Source organism: Pleurodeles waltl, chromosome 7 (assembly GCF_031143425.1).
Source record: "Pleurodeles waltl isolate 20211129_DDA chromosome 7, aPleWal1.hap1.20221129, whole genome shotgun sequence".
NCBI lineage: Eukaryota > Metazoa > Chordata > Amphibia > Caudata > Salamandridae > Pleurodeles > Pleurodeles waltl.
The window spans coordinates 1,133,568,395-1,133,591,604 of NC_090446.1; the positions used below are offsets into that span (position 1 = coordinate 1,133,568,395).

The following is a 23,210-nucleotide window of genomic DNA, read 5'->3' on the forward strand; positions in this document are numbered from 1 at the left end:
AATGGATGGTCTTGTGAGAATGGGATCTGTTTGCATTCCTCCTTCTGACCTCAGACATATTTTGGTTAAGGCTGCACATGAAGGTCACCTTGGTATTTCTGCCACTTGCAGAAGATTGAAAGAAAAGTACTGGTGGCCAAATTTGTACAAATATGTATCTGATTTTATAGATAAATGTCCATATTGCATTGTATCAGACAAACATTGGAAAAGTAATACTAAACCTTTAAGCACAGTACCTTTTTCAGGTAAAGCTTGGGAAAGTATCGCCATTGATTTTTCAGGAGCCTGCCACTTACTACCAAAGAGCATGAGGTTTTTAATAGTTGCTATAGATTACTTTTCCAAATGGATTTATTAATCATTTGTAGAAAGTGCTGATACAGAAACTGTAATTTCGTTTTTGACAAATCTTTTCTTATTGGAAGATCCTCCATCAATTATCGTTATGGATAATGGTGTACATTTTATTTCCAGAAAGACTGAAACATTAATGGGAAAATTCAACATTAAGCACTCATGTGTAGCTTTATATATTCCAGCTTCCAAAGGTTTGGTTGAAAGAGCCAACCGCATTTTGAAGGAGGTGGTGCAAACTGCTTTGGCAGCTAATTTCGATGTGGAGGATTTTCTAAAAGAGAAAATTTGGGCATATTTGAACACACCTCATTCTACTACAGGAGTTTCTCCTTTTGGTCTCCTTAGAGGCAGAGAGTCCAGTTCTAAACTTCAGCCGGCTTGGTTGGTTGACTCTTTAGGTAGCAAGTGTGAGAGTTCGAGGGTGAACTTAAATGAGTTACGGCACAGTTTGTGAGAAGCAAATGTTGCAGAAATGTGATTATGTTGCTAGGCAAAGAGTGAAAAGTTCTGGACTGAATATACATGATTGGGTTTTGATTAAAAAAACAAGAAGAATTTCCAAAGGGGAAATCAAAGTTTTCTCTACCAGTTAAGGTGCTTAAAGTTACAAAAAATTCAGTTTTGTTAGAGGGTAAAGGATGGTGGAATAGGAACAGCATTGTACCTATTTCAAACTCTCAAGCTGAAGTCTTCAAACAAGTTTATTCGGGAAGGGAAACTGCTGCTAATTCTAGTGGTGTGTTTTTTGATGATTTGACGAATAAGCAATCTGTGAATAGTGAGCTAAACTTGGAGATTTGTACTACTTCTGATGTGGAAGACTCATGGTAATGACAGAGTTGATGTTACAGCTCCAGAGCTTGTACTCACACGCACTGACAGACTTGTTAAGTTTCCATCCAAATTTAATGATTCTGTCATGGGTTAATTAATTATTTGTTTTATAGGGGGGGGAAGATGATTTAATATGGGTATGTTTTGTGTTTACATTTGTATGTGTATACTTCTTCTCTTTAACCTTAAATTCTTTATTACCTCTTCATGGAAGCTTCCCTAAGGTTCTGGAGATTCGGTTTACTTTTGTCCTGGCTTTTCTCTGGACCGGACGTGAGTGCATGCTGTGGATCCACAATACAAAGACTTTTATTTGTAATACAAACCTAGTGGAAGAAGTGTTTTGTTGGAGCGTTTCATCTTTCTTCCACACCTGTTGGAGTGTAGCTTTTTATAATCAAAAATTAACATGAACTGCTTGCAAATTAATGTGTAAAGGAGCTGCATAGAAAATGTGACAGATTAAAAGTAATGTACGCATTTGAGATGTGCCCACCAATGTATACGATGATTAATGAAATTGACTAATAATGAATTATTAATGCACTAATGTATGATTCTGTTTTAGCATTAAGAATTATATGTTAAGGTTTTGTTGAACAAATCATTAGGCCTTAGTTAGCAAGAGTCTGGGCCTAGCTGCCTGGTCTCATATTAAATGTGTTTTTCTAACGTGCACTGTGTTGTCTTCCTGAAGGACATAAAGCTGTACTTTTCCAGAAGCTAGAGATGTGTGTGTGGCCATAGTAAATTCTTTCTCATGACCCGACTTGCTCAAGGACACATTCTTGGTGAATGCAACAGTGTAATTCGCAACAGGTGCTAGGTCGCCTGAACTGGTAAAGACAATAGAGCTACTAACCGACGGCGTGCATGTAACTTTTCTTACCTGCCATCTCACCCGTTGAAGATGTAAATCACAGGAGCCAATGAACTGCATGAGAACTGTCTTAGGTGAAAATTCTAGTAAGGTGACCACTCAACCATTGGACAGAGATAGTGGTGCGCCAGATTTTGCCCAATCGGAAATTAAGGGTTTGTTCAACAGATTTAATATATTGACATGCCACAAGGAGAAATCGTCCACTCTTTTGCCATCCTTTGCTGTTCCTTGAAGCCATTACCTTATCCTTACTTTGAGAGACTTTTTCTTACTTTGAACCATCTTCTTTACCCAACATTTACTTCACCTCCTCAAGAGGGAAGAACTTTCTGCCCCCTTAGCTGAGACTTTGCTGTTCTATCCAGGCTGATGGCGGATCGACTAATGTCCTGAGGACGAAGACTGACCTGTATGTTGACCTATTACGGAGAGTAACTATGTGATAATGAAATTGTAATTGTCTGCTCGCCTTTCCTTTCTAGGTACCAACTGCTTTTGACAGAGACCATAGTTAGATGTTTTCCAAATTTGTGTTACTAAATTGTTTTGCAGGAAGCCTAACATGCTGATGCTAATTCGAGGTTAGTCAAGGAGTTCGCTAATATTGGGTGCAATGAGACAAAATGACTGAATCTTTGCTGTGTTGAATAGATGTGCTAATGATACTCTGCTAAATAGATCCATGTTGACGCTCTGTTTTGTTCTAATGTTTATCATCTTTGCTTTGCTTAAATCTTACTCAAGTTGCCATATTGTGACATTATTAATGTGTTTTCTGGTTTTGAGACTAATAAACTTGCTAGCAGATTGTAATCAATAGGGAATAAATCTCATAAACCTTACTAAATCGAGTGTGGTTATTCATGGCTAAAAGGTCATGGTGAGTTTTGATTCTTATTAATGTCATTAACTAATTTGATCAATTTGCTGTTGTGAATATTGATGAGATTATTGACCTATCGATTGATATGCTGATTAGTTATCTCGTCTTAAGGCGTGTCCAATCAGGGTCAAAAGGTTAATTGTCCCAAAACGAGCCCCAGAGTAAGTAAATTACATAGGGCGGGACGCATTATCACACCGGACCCCTGTACAGTGGCCTAATTAAGATATAATGGCATGTACAGGCAGGGTGCATAGTAAGGACACCAGCAGTCACGCAGCCAGTTCAGCAAGCATCGCTGCCTCCAGTGTTTTATTCAGCGCGTGATCTATGCGCTGCGACATTCCAACTGACACGTTGAGGAGCCATGTTATAATGTGTAATTGGTTAGAATAGAATGTTGGTAGGTTGTTGTAGGAACGGTGTCTTAGTAACTAGAGATTCCGCCTGTGGACGGTTACTTCAAGCTGGCCGAGGTGGAGGTCACATTTATATTGTGTACTTAATAAACACGTAATGAAGACATCATCTGCGTTGGGGCCATTCATTACAACATGAATTTGACGACGAGTTGGAGCCAGCTGCTACGGCCAAGGAGTGGTGTGACCTCTATCCTCAAGGAGTAAGCGGACTAGCGTGCAGTGGCCAAAAAGGGAAAAGAGAGGACTTCGTTGAACCTACGCCTTGTTACAATACGGTGTAGGTATTGTGTGTAAGGTGAAACACAGCCGTGTCGGAAGAAACCAACGGAAATTAAAGCCCGTGGTCATCGGGAGTCCAAAAAGGGAAAAGAAAGGACTTTGTTGGATCTACGCTTCGTTACAATATAGCGCAGGTACTGTGTGTAAAGTGAAACACAGCCAACGGTAATTACAGGCTGCGCGCTGTGTGGGGCGCGGCGGTACCTGTTATCTTTCAGTGCAGTGCGCGGGAGTCCAAAAAGGGAAAAGAAAGGACTTCGTTGAACTTACGCCTCGTTACAATACAGTGTAGGTATTGTGTGTGAGGTGAAACACAGCCAACGGTAATTACAGGCCGCACGCGCTGTGTGGAGCGCAGCGGTATCTGTTATTTTTCAGCGCAAGACTGGCTGCGTGAGACAGCGCAATCTGCAGCGTGTGAGACTGGAGTCTGTAACTCACCTCAGCTCTTCACGGCGGCCGCTCGCTGAACTGTCTTTCAGGGTAAAACACTTTGAACACGGTGTGGAGTGCGGCCTCATCTGGTGTTCGTGCTTTATCCCACGAGGTCTTCACGGCAAATGTTTCCGGCGCTATGGTATTAGAGGAAAGGGCCTAGTTCCAGCACATTAGAAGAAAGGACCTTACTGTCAACTGGACATAAACTTAAGCTGGTCACAAACTGAAAAGCTTTAGATTTTAAGTTTGACTTGTGAAACGCATACTAGGTGCATATTTTCATGTACTTATCGTATTGTTGTTGATTACATTTTTTTTTTTTTTTCTTGTGTTCTTTTTGTGTAATTGCAGGGCACAACGTACAGTACGGGGTAGACTACTTTGATATATTTATTTAAGTGTCAATATCAACATGGATTTGTATGCCATTGCGCCACCACCACTGTTTTTACCTCAACCACTGTTTTTACCTCAACCAGGTGAGCCTTCGCTTGAATGGGAAGAATGGATAGATGTTTTTGATAACTATTTAGAAGCAATAGATGGGCGTAACTTTTCTCTTGGGAGGCAAAAGGCTATTTTATTAAATGCTTTGGGCAAGGAAGGGCAACACATCTTTAAGTATCTACCGGAGTTACCCATTCAAGAAGATCAACTTGATGTAGATGTTTATTCTGATGCTCGTAAACGCTTAGAAATTAGATTTGCAAAGGGTCGAAATATTGTGATTAGACAACACAAATTTTATACTCAGCCACAACGTCCTGGGGAGTCGATCGATGACTTTGTTACTAGGTTAAGAGAGTTATCATTAAAATGTCAGTTTGGCCCAATGACTGAGGAGATGATACGCGATCAACTTATAGTACAGTGCAACAGTCGCAAAATACAAGGTTGTGGGCTGCTAAGAATCCTACTCTAAAAGATGCCATTGAGATAGCTAAGGTAATAGAAGAGTCTGAATACTGCATGAGGGTAATGGATAAGAGAGAGGAAAAAACTGGTGATTCAGTCATCGGTCAACATACAGAAAGTGAAGTTTTTAGCAGCAAAGGTGGTACAAGTGCATACAAAAGTAGTAAAGGTGGTCAGAGTGTAAAAACAACTGGGAAAGCATGCAATAATTGTGGTAGCTACAACCACGTTACTGGAGCAAGAAATTGTTTTGCGAAGGGAAAGGATTGTAGGAAGTGTAACCAAAAAGGACATTTTGCCAGGATGTGTCGAGGTACTGCAAAGTTGAGTAGCAGTGTTATCAGAAGGATCTGACGATAGTTTGAATGAATGTCCAGACAGAGTATTAATAGTTGAGGATGAATGCAATAGGAAACAAAGACCCACAGCTGAATTTCTTATTAAGGGACAGGCAATTCACTTAATGGTTGACTGTGGGTCTCTTTATACCATCAGACCTAAGGGTTTATTCAGGTCCAAGTGTCCAGACATTAAATTATTGCCGAAAGACATCAACCCTGGTGGGTATCAGGGAGAAAAAAATTGATATTGTAGGTTATATGGTAGCTGACATCACCTTTGGTGAAAGGATCATTCGAGGGAAAATATATGTTGCAGAAGCAGGTCCGCCGATCCTCGGGTGGGCTCATCAATACGATTTACACATCATTATAAATCCACGTGCGGAGAATCCCGTTATGGTTGTTCAGGTGACATTGGAAGACATTATTAGGGGTGCAGACAATGTGTTTCGTGAGGAAATGGGTGAACTCAAAGGGTACGTGCATAAGATTAAATTGAAACATTGGGCGATTCCTGTTCAACATAAAGTTAGAAGAGTACCTGTTCTGGTAAGAGAAGAGGTCAACAAATTAATATGTGACATGTTAAAAAGGGGAATAATTGAGCCAGTGGAGACGTCAGAGTGGATTTCTCCAGTGGTTATCACACGCAAAGTTGATGGCAAATTGAGATTTTGCGTTGATTTGAGGAGCCTAAACCAATGTGTTGTTGCAGACAATTTTACACTCCCAAATATCAACGAACTTTTGACTCTACTGAAGGGTGGAAAATTCTTCACGAAACTAGATCTGAAGCATGCATATCATCAGATCAAATTGCACAGTGACTCTAAATCTTTAACCTCCTTCATAACCATGGAAGGCACGTTCCAATTTACACGAATGCCTTTTGGGTTATGTTCAGCGGCTAGTGTGTTTCAGAGAGTAATGACTGATGTATTCCGTGAATTGGAAAATGTTCTATTTTTCTAGGATGATATCTTAATTTTTGGAGACACTGTGGAGAATCACAATTTCACCTTGAAGCAGGTTCTGGACAGAATCTCTAATGCTGGGCTAACTTTAAGGAAGGAGAAATGTGTGTTCTTAGTCAGGGAGATAGAATAGCTCTGGCATACTCTTTCGGGGGAAGGTATCAAGCCTAAAAACAACCTACTTGATTCCATTAGATTGGCCCCACCACCGCAGGACAAAGATCAATTGAGGTCTTTTTTAGGAATGTTAGAATATTACTCTAAATTTGTGAAGAACTTTGCCTCTAAGACTGAGATTTTGAGAGTGTTGTTAAGGAAAGGGGCAAGATTTTCATGGTCCAACGTGCAACAAGAGTGTTTTGAGGGCATTAAAGAGGAGGTGTGCTGCGCTGGTATATTGACTCCTTTTGACATTGGCAAAAGATCCACAATTACGGTGGATGCGATTGCATGTGGTATAGGGGCTGTGCTAGCACAAATACACCCAACAGGTGAAAAGACTGTTGCGTTTGCTTCGCGTTCTTTAACGGATTCAGAGCGCAATTACTCTGTTATTGAGAGAGAAGCTTTGGCCGCAGCTTGGGGCATGGAGTACTTCAGAGTCTACGTATGGGGAACAAGAGTGACTCTACGTTCCAACCACAAACCTTTGTTGAAAATGTTGTCTTCTGGTGGTGCTGGCAAGTGTTCTGCAAGACTGGCTCGACTAGCTGCAAGGTTACAGGAATACATGTACAACCTAGAATACATACCAGGGTGGAAGAATGTGCAGGCAGACTGTTTATCACGCTTACCTTTAGGTTGGGAGGTAGTTGATGGAGAGGGTGTATTGAAACACGAGAGTGAAGGTGCAGTTGAGAGTGTCTGTGATGTAATTCATTGGACCTTTGGGGCGGTGAGTAAAGAAGAGTGGGAACGAGCTTTTACACATGATGAGGTGCTGAAGGGAGTAGTCAAAATGATAGTTGAAGGAGGAAGGAGAGAGAGTACGTTACCCCCAGCTCTTAGATCTTATGGTAAAGTCTTGGATGAGTTATCTATCTTGGGCAAAGGAGTTTTAGTACGGGGAGAAAGGTTGATACCTCCGGTAGGTGTCAGGAAAAGGTTATTTGATATAGCCCATGAAGGACATTTAGGACAAACCATGTCAAAAAAACGCCTCAGGGCTGAGTTTTGGTGGCCAGGAATGGACGATGATGTGGTAAATTGGGTGGAAAGGTGTTCTGAATGCATTGAGAGTGAGAAAAGGTTGAAGGTGGGCAAACAAACTGTGTGTGGGACCATGCGGGATCCAGGCATAGCTTGGCATACTGTTTGTGGTGATTTTATTGGTCCAATTGCAGGTGTGAGTTATAATCAGAGGTTTGCGTTTGTATTGATTGATTTGAATACCAAATGGTTAGTAGTCAAGTTTATAGCGGAGGTGACGACGGTCTCTACAATAAGGGTGTTATCTGAGATTTTTAGTGAGGAAGGTTATCCTGATTGACTCATCACTGATAATGGTACTCAACTTACATCAGATCGTATGAAACAGTTCTTAAATGAATGTGGTGTGAAACATGCACGCACTTCTCTCTATAATCCTCAGGGAAATGGCACTGTAGAAAGAGCTAATAGGTTGGTTAAGGGTGCCATTCAACTAGCTTTGGCGAATAGACTAAGTGTAGGAAAAGTTGTGAGTGATTTGGTGTGGGCTTATCGGTCTACAGTGCACAACACGCTAGTATCTTCGCCTTTTGAGTTGATGCGGGGCAGGAAGCCTAGTACCAAATTAACACCGTTTTGGATTAAATCTCTGCTGGAAGGAAATGGTGTGGAGCAGGAATGTCAGGAGGGTGAAAGGAAACACATTAAAAAAATAAGTCCTGGTGATTGGGTGAAAATAAAATCGGGACGGTGCGATGGAAGATTGAACAAATTTTGTGGGCCGTTTCAAGTTAAGCATGTTGGCAGATGGCATGTCGTGTTAGAAAATGGTGAAAGGTGGAATTTTAGGAAGGTAGCTAGGTTTGGTGCGCAAGACTCAAGGTTTGGTACACAGAGGAGTGAATGTGAGGGGTTAGTGTTGGGTGAGAATGAAGGAGTAATTTCAGAATGTCGGAGTTCTACTAAAGAGATTGGGTCAAATCCTTTAACATTTAATGTTGAGGTTGGTAGATCCAGCGGTGAAACACAGGATTTAAAGAAGGGTGCCACATCTTTCTCTAGGGGTTTGGTAGAGAATAGTGTGCCTTCTTCCCAAACATCAGGCATTGAATCTCCTGGTATTATTCCAGGGGTAGAACAATGTTCCGGATCGTCCCGAGTGGTTCCAAGTTGTGTACAAAATACTGGGGAGGAACGTTTGCCTGCTAGGGAGCAGAGACAAAGACGTCCTCCTTCGTATTTGCAAGATTATGTAAGATAGTTATATTTAAAGTGGTACATACCTTAAGTGGAATTTCAAATAATTTTAGTTATGTGACATTTGTGAATGTATTTCTGTTTTAAATCAAAAGGGTGTTATTATGTAAAGGGGGAGGATATGTTATAATGTGTAATTGGTTAGAATAGAATGTTGGTAGGTTGTTATAGGAACGGTGTCTTAGTAACTAGAGATTCCGCCTGCGGACGGTTACTTCAAGCTGGCCGAGGTGGAGGTCACATTTATATTGTGTACTTAATAAACACGTAATGAAGACATCATCTGCGTTGGGGCCATTCATTACAACAAGCCACTACTATACTCCCTGACATAACAGGCGCATCACCGCTGCTTGGCCTCTCCTCGCAAGCGTTCCTACGTTAAAAGTTACTCTATAGCTTACTCTGTGTGGTATGTGTTCATATATATAACTGTGTTTTATACTGTGATGGTCACACTGCACATACATTCAATGGACGTTCCATGTTCTGAATTCCTGTTGGTGCTTGGCAAGTCAAAGAAATACTTGCCAGTTCTGGTGAGCCGGGCAGCACAGGAGGTCGGTCGTGGCTGTTTACTTTGATACAAGGAAATAAACTCCCTACTTAATACTGGTGCCTGCCTTCGTCTATCTTATTATTATGTTAACACCAACTCAACACTCTGCCTTTGAATATATCGGTTTAGACATTGTACATAGAATTTGAGAGACTGCTTAAACTACTGTTATCAGATTTTTAAACGGTTAAATTTGCCATTCGTAGGCTAAAATGAGTTGACTAAAATGAGTTGTCCGAGGGGCGAATCGGAGCGCAGTCGCGTGCTGCAGGGCCCAGGAGCAAATAAATGCGCACTATTAGGCATATTAAGGTGCACTATAGCATTCCGTACGCTCCTCCGGCCCAGCCACAGCTCAGCCGTGCACACAGACCCGCTGAGGCGAGAATGATGTATTCAGCTCACAAATCGCCGAGCAGCAGAACTGCTCTAAAGCTGCGCAGTGCGGAGAGAGCCTGTCCCAGAATGCCTCACACGGAACAAGAACAGCGGAGCTGCTGCATCGCGCGATCCCAGCACAGCACAGCGGAGCACAGCGGAGGCGGCGCCACGGACTGCACCAGCTTCAGGCCCTGCTACGGAGACTTCGGGGCGGGAGGCCCGTCAGCGGCTGCAGGTGAAAGGCGCTCGGCCCTCACTCCGACGCTTGCGCCGGCCGGGGATGGAGCGGTGCAGAGTTCAGGGCAGGCAGCCCTCGCTACGAATAGAGGGTTAGAAACTAGTCGGGGAAAGGGGTTGGACCCGCGAGATGGGTATTCGAAACGAGCTCCTTTTCTAAGTGAGAAGGCGTTATATACAAACTGACCTGGAACGGCACCACTAAAAGGGAGGGGGCTAGTGTGGGCACATGGCAGTGCTTAATTTGTGCTTCTTCTTTCCGGTGTGAAGCACCGACACTTATTTTTCTGCCTCAAGCATTTACTGCGAGCAAAAGACACATATGGGAAAGACGGGGGAAGAGCAAAACGAAAAAGCGTCACAATGGGAGAAAGCAGAAAGCTGCCAAAGTGAGCTGAAGGGGGCAGCGGGAGGGGAGGAAGGGTGGGGGGGGGGTCTTTAAATGGATTGTTGAAGAGGCCCGGGATGGCTTCAGGATTACGCCGCCTCAGTATTCCGTGTTTGCACATTTGATTGAGGCAGCCGCGTGTTTAAGAAGAGGGCTTTGGGCATCGGCACGTCTTATTTACAAGTTAAGCACTGGCACATGGGCAGCAAGGCTACGATAGGGGCATCCCTTACGCTCTACTCGACTCGTAGTGGTGGTATGCATTTTCTGCTGCGTGAGCATTTATTGATTTTTTCTATAATATTCGAATGAGGTCTATACATATAGATGCATTTCTCCACGCACGCGTGCGGAAATGAGGTTGTGGCCTTTAAATACACAGATCTGCGTATACAGACTCATTCTATATATGTAGATGTCTGTGAAAATGAGCGTGTCTAAGTCGCGGTTTATACAGAGCATAAATGCCAACATTTTAAACAAGGTGAGTGTAAGATTAAGGAAAAAAAATCGGGTAAAATATATTTTTCCCCATTGACTTCCGTTGATGTAGGGGCAGTTTTCAGGCGGTGGGCAGTTAAAATCGATATTTTTTGCCTAAAATAATCGTGAATCTCCCCCATCAATCGGGTCTTTTGGCGTGTATGACAAGAGGCATGCTTGTATAACTTTAGTCATGTGTGTTCCCAAGCGTTTCTGTGTATCTGTGTGAGCATAGGTTTGTGTGCACTTAATTGTGGCTTTCCTGTTGGTGCCAGTGTTTTGTACGTAGCACAGGAAATGCCCGTAGCATTGGGCGATTGGTAGACAAGCAAAATAAACACAAAGAATACTGTTCCGCTGGACTTGGGGCCTGGTGGTGGGACCAAAAAGTGTAATGTGGAACCTGAAAGCTTCCAATGTCGTGATATATTATAGCGGTGGGCGAGTCAAACTAACAGGGAGTGCTGAGCCAGTGGTTTGGCCAGGCTATGCCATGCACAAGCCAACACCTGAAAACAGCTAGTTTAGCATATTTTCCCATGATGCTTGTATAAATTAGATAATCTCTTTAAAATTAAAAAGGTACTTCTTTAACGTGCAGAAACGTTTCACCGTAATACACCAGATTTTTTTTCTACAGCGCACACCCTGAATTCACACATTGAAAGGTGCCTTGAAAAAGGAGGCTTTGTAAAATAAAATATTTGCCTAGGATCACACAATTTGGTCATGCGGGGAAATCAGGACTGGTCCCAAGTTTTCTGGTTTCCTCATTATGCAATTCACCTACTAGATGGCAACCTCTTCCTCTCCTTTTTAAAATCAGTTTATGCTTCGTTTTTAATTCTTCGAGTATGATGATAGAGCGTGAGTGGCAGGCAGTATCACAATAAAGGTCAGCTTGTTTTGGGCTCAAAGGCCCAAGAGGCCATCGAGCTGAGCAATAGCCAGGCCCCTGGCATGAACCTTAACTGGCTCGCCAATTTCTAATAGGTTACCTGGATGAATGTGATTCAAAACTGCAATATCACTGCAACTGTAAATGATGGTTTGAATGCCTGCAGAATCTGGATGGCCACCCTCACCCAATGGCACCAGATCCCGCCCCCTCCTAGATTGTAAATATGTGAGATCTCTGGGATCGCATAGGGCACACTACGGGCATGATCAGGTGCGGAATTGTAACAGGCTCACCAGCAAGGAAGCAGGAAAGCATCATGAACGTCAATTCATCAAAATGCTAGGGGTAGGGTAAGTGACATCACATGCCCTTTGACCTTCAACTTTATTCACACACACACCACATACGCTTACACATACAACTCACACTCTCTCCCGGTCATGTAAATGGACACTCACCTGCAAACATGCATTTATGTGCATTTTTTTTTATTACTTACCTCAGCTGCCAGGGAAGGTCATATTCCAGCTAATTGTAGTCCATTTTTCATTACACTAACAGTGAATAATATAACATTGTTCATTATCAGTGTATATAAAAATTTGAGAGAAAACGAAGAGAGTGGATCCTCAACAGACGTCCACAACGACGTGCGGCCATTGTGTTCCTGGCACTGATTTCCCTACCTCTGAAGCCAGGGGTCACAAGGGACCCGCCAGGGGTCACAGTTGCGAACCCCTGGTGAACATTAAATGACGTCCAAGGAAAGCTTTTCTGCAACTGTACATCCTGGTGATGCATAATCTGCAGTTTTTGATCTCAGGTGTTTCTCCAGGCCAGCTGCAATGCAGTAACCTCATGGCTCCTGGGCGGTCTAACTTCTTTCAGTTTTCATCTGCACAGATGTCAGTCAGTGGAGCCTCCTGCGACTGGTCTAGGGTCAGCTTCACTCCTTGCAGTTCAAACCAGCTCCTCTCCCAACACTACGTTCCCAACCCTAGTGTTCCAAGATTCCTGTATTGGCTTTGGCCTGAGAAAGTACAACCACTGGCAAACAAGGGTCTCCTCGAAGTTCAGTCTGTGTACAAGTTATTGGCCTGAATGGCCTTTATTTAAACATGGAGGTACGGGCACGAAGCACAGGTCACCCAAAATTCTGCTGTGTTCAAAATTTAGAATTCTCTCCTTATCAAGGAAAGCGCCTCCCTTTGTTTGGACTACTCGTGGGTTCTTGATGCAGATAGTCTCTGATCAGACCACTTGGAAATGGTCAAGGTGTGCTTGTAGTTTGGATCCAGACTAAGCCAAGCAGAAAGCCACCCTTGTATGTTACAGGCAGCAAGAAGACAAAAAGAGTGGGGAGAGGCAGTGGATCCTATTCTAAGCAAATAAGGAGACAGCAACCGTCGCCCACCCAAAAGGAAAACACTGCTTCGGATAGGAGTTCTTGAGCATAGGGACATGCAAGTTGTCATGTCCACCACAGTCATGTCCTCCATGGACACCTTCCATGGAGATCGCCGTTTAGCACAGCCACATATTCTCCTAGGTGGATACCCTCAATTAATCCCACCTTGTGAAGCACCTGTAGGCACAATACACACTAGGCACACATCACAGACATTAGAATATGGCTGGGTGGGTCTAAAAGGCATTCTACCCATCAGGATTGACCTATAATTGCTACCAGTTACCTCACAGCCCTAGAGACGGGGGTAGGCCCTACCTCCCACACTCAGATTTAGAGACACGAAAATGTGGTGCATTCCTTGTCAGTAGGGCCTGGCCCTTCTGACAAATGGCAACATTAGCATATGGAGACCTTACAGCGACCGAGTTCGCTGAAATGTAAGGGTAGCTGAACAAACATGAACAGGACAGGGTGGCATAGCTTTTCCAAGCTTTGCAAAGAGGCTTTCTGCACATTCTCATGGATGAAACTCCACCACCTGCGCAGATGAAATTAAACTGCTGAAAAATTACCAGATGCTGCCTGATGCCATGGGAAAGGGTCATGATGAATAGGCTTCGAGAGTCAGTACCAATCACAGTTAAACACTCATGCATCTTACGGAAATTCTAACACGCAATTAAAGTAAAAAATGTAGCAATGTTTCCTTGTTATCTAGCATGTATTGATTTCCTGTGTTTTACAGTACAGCGCTAATCTACTCCTAGGATTAGCTACCACTTGAAAAAAATATGTTTATGAATAAGTAGCAAAACAAACCACTATGGTCACGATGTGATCCAATCAGAAACATGCACCAACATTTTTACACAATCACTTTTTCTTGGGTCACACTAGCAACAAATCTAAGATGCTTGCACTGCATAAACAACCCGTTTATTGTGACAGCAAATTCAGTTGCGAGCCCTCTTAATGCAAACATTACCCCACATGCCACATTCTCTTTACCTCAAACTTCAGCCCACCGTACTGTGCCTCAGCCTCACCCTGTCAACCTAAACAGGGTCTAGGGCTCAGCTCCGAAATGGCTATCTATCCAAATGTACATGTACTGCAAGGTGGCATCATTCACAATGTAATAGTCCAACAAAAGTACAAGTAGTATGTGCTGAATTTAGCAGGGCCTGCCTGTGCTGCAGGAGAAGGGGAGGTTGATTTTTGTTTTCATACTGCATACCTCACTCCCTCTCGCTTTCTCTCTTTCAGCATGGGGGCCAACATCCCGCCAATGCCACCCCCTGAACACAGCCCTTCCCAGGCGCTCGAAGACCTGAAAGCACGGCTGCTGGATGACTCTTGGGCTCTAGGAGGTCTGGTGGTGCTTGGGTCCTTCTGCATCCTCGTCATGGCTCTGCTCGCCTTTGCAGCCCTCTTCGGCTGCTGCTCTGGCTCACAGCGCAAGGCAGGACACAGATAGACCTTAAGACCTGATGGAAGACATCGCCAAATACCACCACAATGCTCCTACGTGGATCACTTTTCCAACGAGTACATTTTTCGAAGGAACGTTGGATACTGGTCTCTCCACACCAGTGCTGGATACCAGCCTTTGACTGAGGCCCGACTGTACCTTGTGTCTGCTTATGTCTAGGGTCTGCCTTAGGTCAGGTTCCAGTCAATGGCATGGAAACCAGTAAGCACATGCTTGGGTGGGCTTGTGCCAGACAGTATTTATGGGGACTGCTGATCGCTGCATTGGCTCACCTGCTGCCCAAGCTGCCACTGCAGACACGTAGGCATTTCCTTTATCCATAGGAGAAAATAAGCACCTTCAAGAAGGGTACAGGAGGTTATCTTGGTATAATGCTGACTAATGCTTGAGCTCAGAAAACAGTTATTCAACCTGTTTAATAGAGTCATAAGCCTTTGCAACCTGTTGTCTTAAGACTGAGCAAATAATCTGTCTATATCCGAAGTAAATACGTCTGAGGGCTGAGGCAATATTCTGTAAACCTCGGCATCCCACCAGGACCTGGGCCTGTACAGTGTTGTGCCAGGACAAATAGCTGTTCTTTAACGCCCGAGTCCGAGACAGATAGTCCTGCTGATGCCTCGGGTTTAGGTGGTCTAAAGAAGCTGTGTGAAATGTGTGGTCAGTTTATTGTGCTGTTTTCAGAGGCACAAACCTGTGCAGCCCACATCTACCCGGTTGCTAGCTATCCTGTTCGAAGAATGAGTGTGTATACGGTCAGAGCTCTGCGCCTGTGCGTCCATGTAACCCGAGTGACAGCTCGCAGGCTGAGGCCTCTACAACCTTGAGTCCCAAGGGAAAACTATGGTACCTGGAGCCTGTATGTTTAAGACCTAGCTGTAAAAGCCTCCCAAGTAGCCGCTTCCCTCTGTGTGGTTGCCTAGCAGTGGCTAAACGCCTTATAGTGGGCAGTGATGCTCAGCAATGTTCAATCTTAAAGCTAAACTGAAGGACATTTTCTCAAAGGTTGAGTGTGGTTGGAATGACCTTTCTGTACAGCCCACGGTCTTAGCAATGGCTCACCATCGTGGACTGCCAGATAGGTTTCAAAGGTAACAAGAGTAGTGAAACACAACATGGCGGATGTAGAACCTTTCTTAACTTTTCCACTATTACACAATACTTTAACAATGTTATAAATTAATGTTATTTAAATATTTTAAATAGTAAAGATAAGCAAAGTAAAGGTAAGAATAGATGGGTCCCATCAATTTCTCCCATTTCTACCTCTGTCAGTATTTCTAAAAGTCCAAGATGGATAGAGGAGAGCAGAGAAGAGTCGGCAGCGGGGTGCACAGTTCGAGGAGCTCCATAATGTTCATTACCAAGAGCTACCTGTACAGCTCCGGTCTTAATGCGGCATCTTTCACTACCGAAGAATCGTTTTTAAACTAGAGCTTGGTTCATGTGGTACACCACCGATGGTGAAGGCAAATCCACGTTTATAAACTTCAGCCCCATCAGCATCAAAGTATGAAAATCAGACCAACACGTCTTTGGCAAGACGGAAACTCCACACCAATGACGGAAAGAAAGTGCAAAACTCGCTAGCAATACGCGAACCTTGTAGGAAAAATGAAGAGAATCAGTAATATGGACAGTACTTCTGAGCGTTGAGCTTGTGTCTTTCTGTTGGACATGCGGCTTATAACCTTAGTGATCACCTACTGTGCTAATTGGGGAAAGTCTTATGTTTTGACTTGCGCCTGAAGATGTGCGCCAAAGTGCTGGTGCTTCCCGTAGCTTTTTTCTGCTGTACACATAAAACCTATTTAAATAAAGTTTTTTTTTTTTTTTTTAATGCACTACTTTGCTTTACACTGCCTTGCTTTGTTTGGCTTAAACTGCGAAATACCTGAAATCCACACGCCAGATAATATCTGGAATTCACTGCATCTCCTGTGATTGCATCATAAATACAAGAAAAACATGAGAGCACAGTTGCCTTCAGATTAGAAATTTAAACGCTCATGTATTTTAATGGTGAATAACTTGCAATTATGTTTTCCCACAACATAAACTTAAACTCAGCTTGCAGCCAACTTAGGGGCTTTGAGAACCTTAATGTAGAAGCAGCTTTAATGAAATAGGTTCGTGTATGTGTTGAGTGTGTCATTTCTGTGGAAGGATGCAGATCATCACAGGGCCCACAGACAAGAGAGTCTACTTCATGAGAGGAGCTAGACTTCGGTATTTAATTAGAGGAAGAAGGAGGCTATGAGAGCCGTGTTCTAATTGCTAAAGGATTAGAACAGAGTACAGGAGTCTGCCTCTTTCATTAGAAAACCACATGTGAACGACTGAGGAAGGTTCCTGGCTAAGGAGCCACAAGAGGACGACTTTAACTGTTAATCACAATCAGATGGCTCTACGGACCCTCACGTTGAACTCATCAAACCCTTGTCCTGTATTTCCTTTTTTTTTGGCCTCGCCTATATTCTCGTCCCATCTCAATCCTCTTCCCCCGGTTCACTATTGCCCTTGCCTCGTCTACCGGAAACCACGGTGCTCTTTTGAACCCATCCGTGAACCTGGACTCTTCCATCACAGTATCACAGTGCAGTCATGGCAGCACTGTGCCAAGTTGTAAAAGGCAATGCTAAAAGGTCTGGAATTGGCCGACGGCCTTTTGGCTTTGTGGATGCTTGTTTTGTTTGGTAAAACTTTATTGTTTGTAGAGCTGCTGGGCCTTCACCGTTGCAAAAAAACATTGCTAAAAGCAGGAATAGTTTTTGCCTCAAAAAGCACACGTTGCCATCACAGTCCTGGAACTGAAGGGAACTACTTTGTGTGCAGACGTGTACCTTGTTAAAGAACAGAACGTCACCACTCACAGAAATTAGCCACTGGCTAAGGTGGGATACAAAAGGCTACGTAACTGTAGTTGGAGAAAGAATTGTGAATTACATAACAAAAATCAGGTGGATGAATAGAGTTGACTGAAAACACCTGTAAGTAGGTTATATATAATTTTAGTCAAATGATAAGGTCTTAGCAAACACCAGACCTAAAAATGCAAAAGATCCCAACTTCAATCCATTCCACGTGGTCAAAATTACCGAGGAATTCACTATTACTTTTTACAATAAGCGGCTGTAATAGTCACCTGGTGGGCCTTCCGCAGCACACAGCCCTTCCACTAGATAAGGTTGTCAAGTTTACAATCCGAACCCCATACAACTCCCAAAGCACATGACTACCTCTGCTTCTCGTTTACAAAAACCTAGACCTCTACTAACTGCTGACACAGGCACACAATGCGATAACTCACTTACTCTGGAGTACCTTCGCAACTATCACCTGCCACACTGCTGCCCACGACCTAAGATCAACCAAGCAATATTTACTAACAGTAGAGCTAGGTGCTGATTAGTTCATTTTCTAGGACCTCTCCAGTGGAACTCACTTTTATCAGTATTCCGAGTGGACAGTAAAATAACCCTGAATAATGTACTCCGGATACTGAAAGAAACATTGATCATCACCAAACAAAATTCACCTCATCTATTTTATGTATTAATATTGCTGACTGGAATTAGCAAATGTAGATCAGTCTGTCCATTGTATTTGCTCCATTCACAAATAGTAGCACCTATGCCCTTCTATGTTACTGATCAGATTCATTTAATGTGTTTCAGATCATGTCAATCCATCCACATGCATCATTTGTGATGAAATTGATTTTGGCAAATAAATAAAATAGCAATTGTGTGAAGTCTCAGAGTAAGAGGACACAATATCAAATTGGAGGTTGCAGCTCAGGAGACAATCGTCTATTTACACAACTGAATGGAAGGCTCAGTGGTATGTTGATGGCCAAAGCTTAAGAGAGGTCATAACATGACACTGAGGAGCGGGACCTTCGTAGAAAGATGGAAAGGTACGAGGATGGTGTAGATAGCTGACAAGATAAAGACCACAGCATAACTGGAGTAGCAGCAAAGGCACATTTCACTGGAGAAGGCAGGACATCCCCAGAACCCTCCCATGCACAACAGAGTTAGGCCCCTACCCCCCCAGACCTACACATTTCTGCTGGCTAGTACATGAAATCGAGGTTAGAATACAATCAAGATTTCAAAAATTAAGCCTTCACAAGCAAAAAAAAAAAAAAATAGTAATAAATGGGTTGGAGAAAAGGTGGTAAGGATTTCCAGTAAGGGCAGAAATCAGGACAGGTTGCGTGCTATTCTTTCCCAGACTTCAATTCTTCGTAGCACCATGTAGCTTTGAAACTATACAACATACTCGACTAATTGAGTTTCCAGGACAAGAATAATACCAACATTGTCCTGCCTCTAGTATGTAGGATGTCACTGTGGACAGGGTGAAAGCCAGCTCCCCAGCAACGTCTATTCCCCTCTGGACTTCTCTGCTGCCAGGTGACGGTATCGCCAACCTCACCCGAAGGTGCATCCTGCATGTTATAACAGCATCCTTCAGCAAACAACAACCCCCTTTAGAAATCCATACCAGTCAGTTGGGGTGACTCACAAGATTCTACTGTTCTTGTCCGTTTCTCCATATAAATGACCTCTCCCCCCCCCCAAAAAAAAAATACTCTTTTCAGGAATCTGTCCCTAACCTACCATGAGTAAGATAACATCCAGGTAGGCAAAAGACACAAACCCTGCAGTCTACATACCCAAACTACACATTGAAAAATAGATGGAGGGGAAGCATGGACTGGGCTCGAGACAATCTGGGTTAAGAGGATAGTTATTTGATCCCCACTGTGTGCTCCACTGCTCGTAAACAATGCCCCCTACACATTCTTCACTGTCCTTCTTCGCTAGATCTTTACAGCCAGCGGACTACATTGGTGCAGATCTCTGCATGTACTGTTGCACTAAAGTGGTAATTCATCGAAATCTTTAAAGTCAGAAAAAGCTTCCGTTACATACTTCTTGAACTGCAGTGAGTGTTCGCGGTATCCTAGTTAATGCAAAACACGGTGACACTAACGCCACCTTAGCAGGCATCTCAGACTATCAGTTCACCAGAAATAAAAAGGTTGACAATACTACCACCTGACTGATGATGCTTTAAAAGAATAAAATGGCCTACAACCCGCAGACAAAAGAAACTATATTGGCTCTCCGTCAAAGTCCAGACCAGACATTCGTTTCTGCCTCGCATACTAAAGCTTACGAGGCACAGCAAATGCCTACATCAAAAAATAAAGTGCTATGAGCCTTCTAGAGCTGTGCTGAGCTCTTCGTGCTCACCCCCTATTAGTACACTTAGGGCAAAGTGACAGAAGATGTTCTAGGCAAGTCTCCGCCATTTACTTGTGTTATCACAAGTTAATGCATGCACCAGAGCATATTCCTGCCCCAGGACCAAACAGCCCCCCTTCAGACCTGGGCAGTGGCTTCTCATGGTCTGTACACTGAGTTATAATCCTACAATCATGGCTTCTTGACTGCCTTTAGAACAGAAACCAATTCTCAGACAAGAGCCATTTGACAGCATCTTAAATGGTGTAAATATTTGTATCAGCACAAAAGATGACCAATGCAGTAGCCCTTGATACCCGAGGTTCAAGTTTCAGTCATATTTTCCCTTTCTAACGGGGGTTTCCTGCCAGAGTACATACATGTAACTTTCTTACTGATCCTGCCTTCCTGCATGTCCCCGAGGTCCGAAGATGTTTAGAGAAGACATCTAAAAATGGCTTTTAGAAAACGCCTTCCCTGTGAGAAAGACCGTATGGTTTGGAGTCTGTATAGTAAGAAGGGAAACGCACCGCCAGCACCAGAAAATAACCTGCGGAGAAACCGAAATATATGATAGAAGTCTGCGTTTCAATCACACTGTTCAATTGTTATTTTACTGAGGTTAATGGCGATTCCTTATGTACCCGAATGAAATAATCCCACTTAATTTCCATCAGTAAACTCAGGACTTAATGCGATGAGAGATGCGGCTTTGCCCTCTCACAGAAACTGTAGGGTCATCTCAGAGGCCATGTGCCAAGCTCTCTAGTAGAGCAAGACCTCTCCCTCTCCCCCTCCAGGAGCAGCCGTGAACGATGCCTATCACAGTACAGAACTCCAGTCCAGACGGACTCAATGAGCAGCCGTGAACGATGCCTATCACAGTACAGAACTCCAGTCCAGACGGACTCAATGAGCAGCCGTGAACGATGCCTATCACAGTACAGAACTCCAGTCCAGACGGACTCAATGCGCAGCCGTGAACGATGCCTATCACAGTACAGAACTCCAGTCCAGACGGACTCAATGAGCAGCCGTGAACGATGCCTATCACAGTACAGAATCCAGTCCAGACTGACTCAATGCGCAGCAGAACAAGCCAGCCCACAACCATTTTCTTCCGTAAAAGTGTACGAGGACAAGGGGCCCAGCAGCCACGGATCCTCGGTAACTACAGTTGTCCGCACGCAGCACAGCTTGAGACCACGAAGGCGGTTTGAGACCAGACACTGTTTTGGTGTGGTGAGCCATCCAAGTTTAATTTTAACATATTTGCAGAGGATGCTTCTCTTTTAGTTAGAATTGCTTCCGTGCACAAAAATCCAGTCTATCCCAGTAAACTTTCTCCCGCCCTGTACTTTTACCACGTCTGAATGGGAGGGATTTCGAGGGACGGAGTTATTAAAAAAGTAACAAACACTCATCCGAGTTCCCGATGTGTTAACAAAACAAGGGAAGATTGGAACTGCCCTGACCAGACTTGCTCCTTGGGATAGGCACCACCCAAATGCTATGGCCCCTGGCATACATCCTGACATGGTGAGGACACTCAAGAAATTACCACCCTGCTTGGGATTGCCACACTCAGGACAGCAACAGGCGTGGCAAACTTATTTATAAAGCAATAAACAACCGAGGATTACAGGCACCTCTTGGATCTAGAGCACGAGAGAACTGGAATTCTATGACAGCGAACGAATGAATCATTCACAAGTTTCAGTAACATCGGACATGTTTCAATTCAGATGGAGTGCAACAGTGCAATGTTTTCTTGTGTTTGTGGCACGGAGGTTTTTGGTTGTTGGTTACGTAATGTGTAGAAAATCAAATTTAAAGAATACCGCCTATAAAAAATCATTCCATCTAACATCTTTTCAACTTTTTTACAAATTTTTTTTGCTTGCTTTTATTGAAGTTGTAAATGCCATTCTTGAAAACTAAAAAAAATAAAGACAACTCATTTTCAAGATTAAGCAGTTACTTACCTTTGTAGACGCTCTTTCTAACCGAGGACTCGTCACCTTTAGATTATACCCAGGCACATGCCTGGAATGTGAGCATTTTCAAGCAGTAGCTCTCATGTGCCACGAGGTGGCGCCATCTGACTCCCCAATGGCCTTGCACTGCTGTGGAAGGGAGAGAGCAGAGCCACATATATATATAGGTCATAGTCATACCCCTTTGTGCTGACGTAAGTTTCCGTTTCGTTCTTCTGTGCCTTGAGCGGCGCATCAATTCAGACAAACTGCAAGCGACAATGTACCGAAAACAACTTGGGACAATTGTAACCAGCACACGATTCCAATCCACAGAATGGGGACACAAGATAACGTTGAAAAATGTGCGGTTACAAAAATAAAGGTCAGATCCACTCTTTTCCAAAGTACTTTTCTTTCGATCCACGATTTTTAAAATGTATTTTCTATGCAAAATTCACCAGGGCTGAAATGTTTCGCACCCCGAAAGCTCTACATGCTTGTTTGGGTGCTATAAGCACTGTGGAATCGGAACTATTGTGGTGACCATACCGCTTTGTTATACTACCAACAATGGGCCAAGTAAGTGCATTATACGGATATTCAGCCCTGATGAAGTTTCGAACACAGCAAAACGCGTTGGCTACAAGCTACGAATGCAATGTAAAATTTTTGCACCTAAGATTTGTGCTGTGGAAATTCGCCTGGCAATAAAATACATAAAAAAAAAATCAAGGATCGAAAGAAAAGTTCTTTGGAAAAGAGTGGATCTGACGACAGCCTATAGTGCTAGATCCTCATACAGTTATAATTACCGGAAAGAAAATCCCGACTGGGGGGGGGTGAACTGGGTCACTTCTCTGATCGATGTGCACCTGACACTTTGAAATATAGTGTTACTTGTAATAGGAGCGGCTGCAGTAGGTCCCTGGCCTGTTTTGTAAATTGTTCATTAAGAATCTGCGGTTAGATAGCGTGCCCACCAGAAACAGCATTTCCAAAGGTAAGTAACTTGTTGGTTTGATGGATACTCCTAACTGCAGATTCCTCACCTTTAGACTAGAAACCCAAGCAGTACGTCCCAAAAGGTGGAAGGTTCCTGCAGGACGAGCAGACAAAATGATCCCATTTGTGGACCTGGCGGTAAAGGCAGTAGTGGTTGGTAAACAGATGTACCAATGCCCATGTTGTAGCTTGACAGATGTCCAAGAAAGGACACCCCTTGCTAATGCCATCATAGCTGTGCTAGCTCTGATGGAATAGGCCAGTAGGCCTTCAGTAGGCTTCTTCTTGGCCACATCCTACCATATTTGTATGCATAGGATAATCTCATCTAGACGTAGTCCTCCTCTGTACACCACCATTCCTTTTCTAGCACCAGTAAACCCA

At 43.5% G+C, this 23,210-nt stretch overlaps 1 protein-coding gene and 2 long non-coding RNA genes across 3 annotated transcripts in view; 2 read left to right on the forward strand and 1 right to left on the reverse strand.

Annotated features, from left to right (window-relative positions):
• The window catches only part of LOC138246015 (uncharacterized), a 56,540-nt gene extending 53,623 nt beyond the window's left edge, over nucleotides 1-2,917 (forward strand). Inside the window, exon 4 of the long non-coding RNA XR_011194207.1 lies at nucleotides 1,409-2,917. This is a non-coding gene — a long non-coding RNA (uncharacterized lncRNA). The remainder of the gene's footprint in view (nucleotides 1-1,408) is intronic.
• Nucleotides 1-23,210, reverse strand: part of RECQL5 (RecQ like helicase 5) — a 461,944-nt gene that overhangs the window by 278,872 nt on the left and 159,862 nt on the right. The window lies entirely within an intron of this gene.
• LOC138246016 (uncharacterized) lies at nucleotides 9,738-16,431 on the forward strand. Its single transcript, XR_011194208.1, has 2 exons — nucleotides 9,738-9,910; nucleotides 14,362-16,431. It is a non-coding gene; the product is annotated as an uncharacterized lncRNA (long non-coding RNA).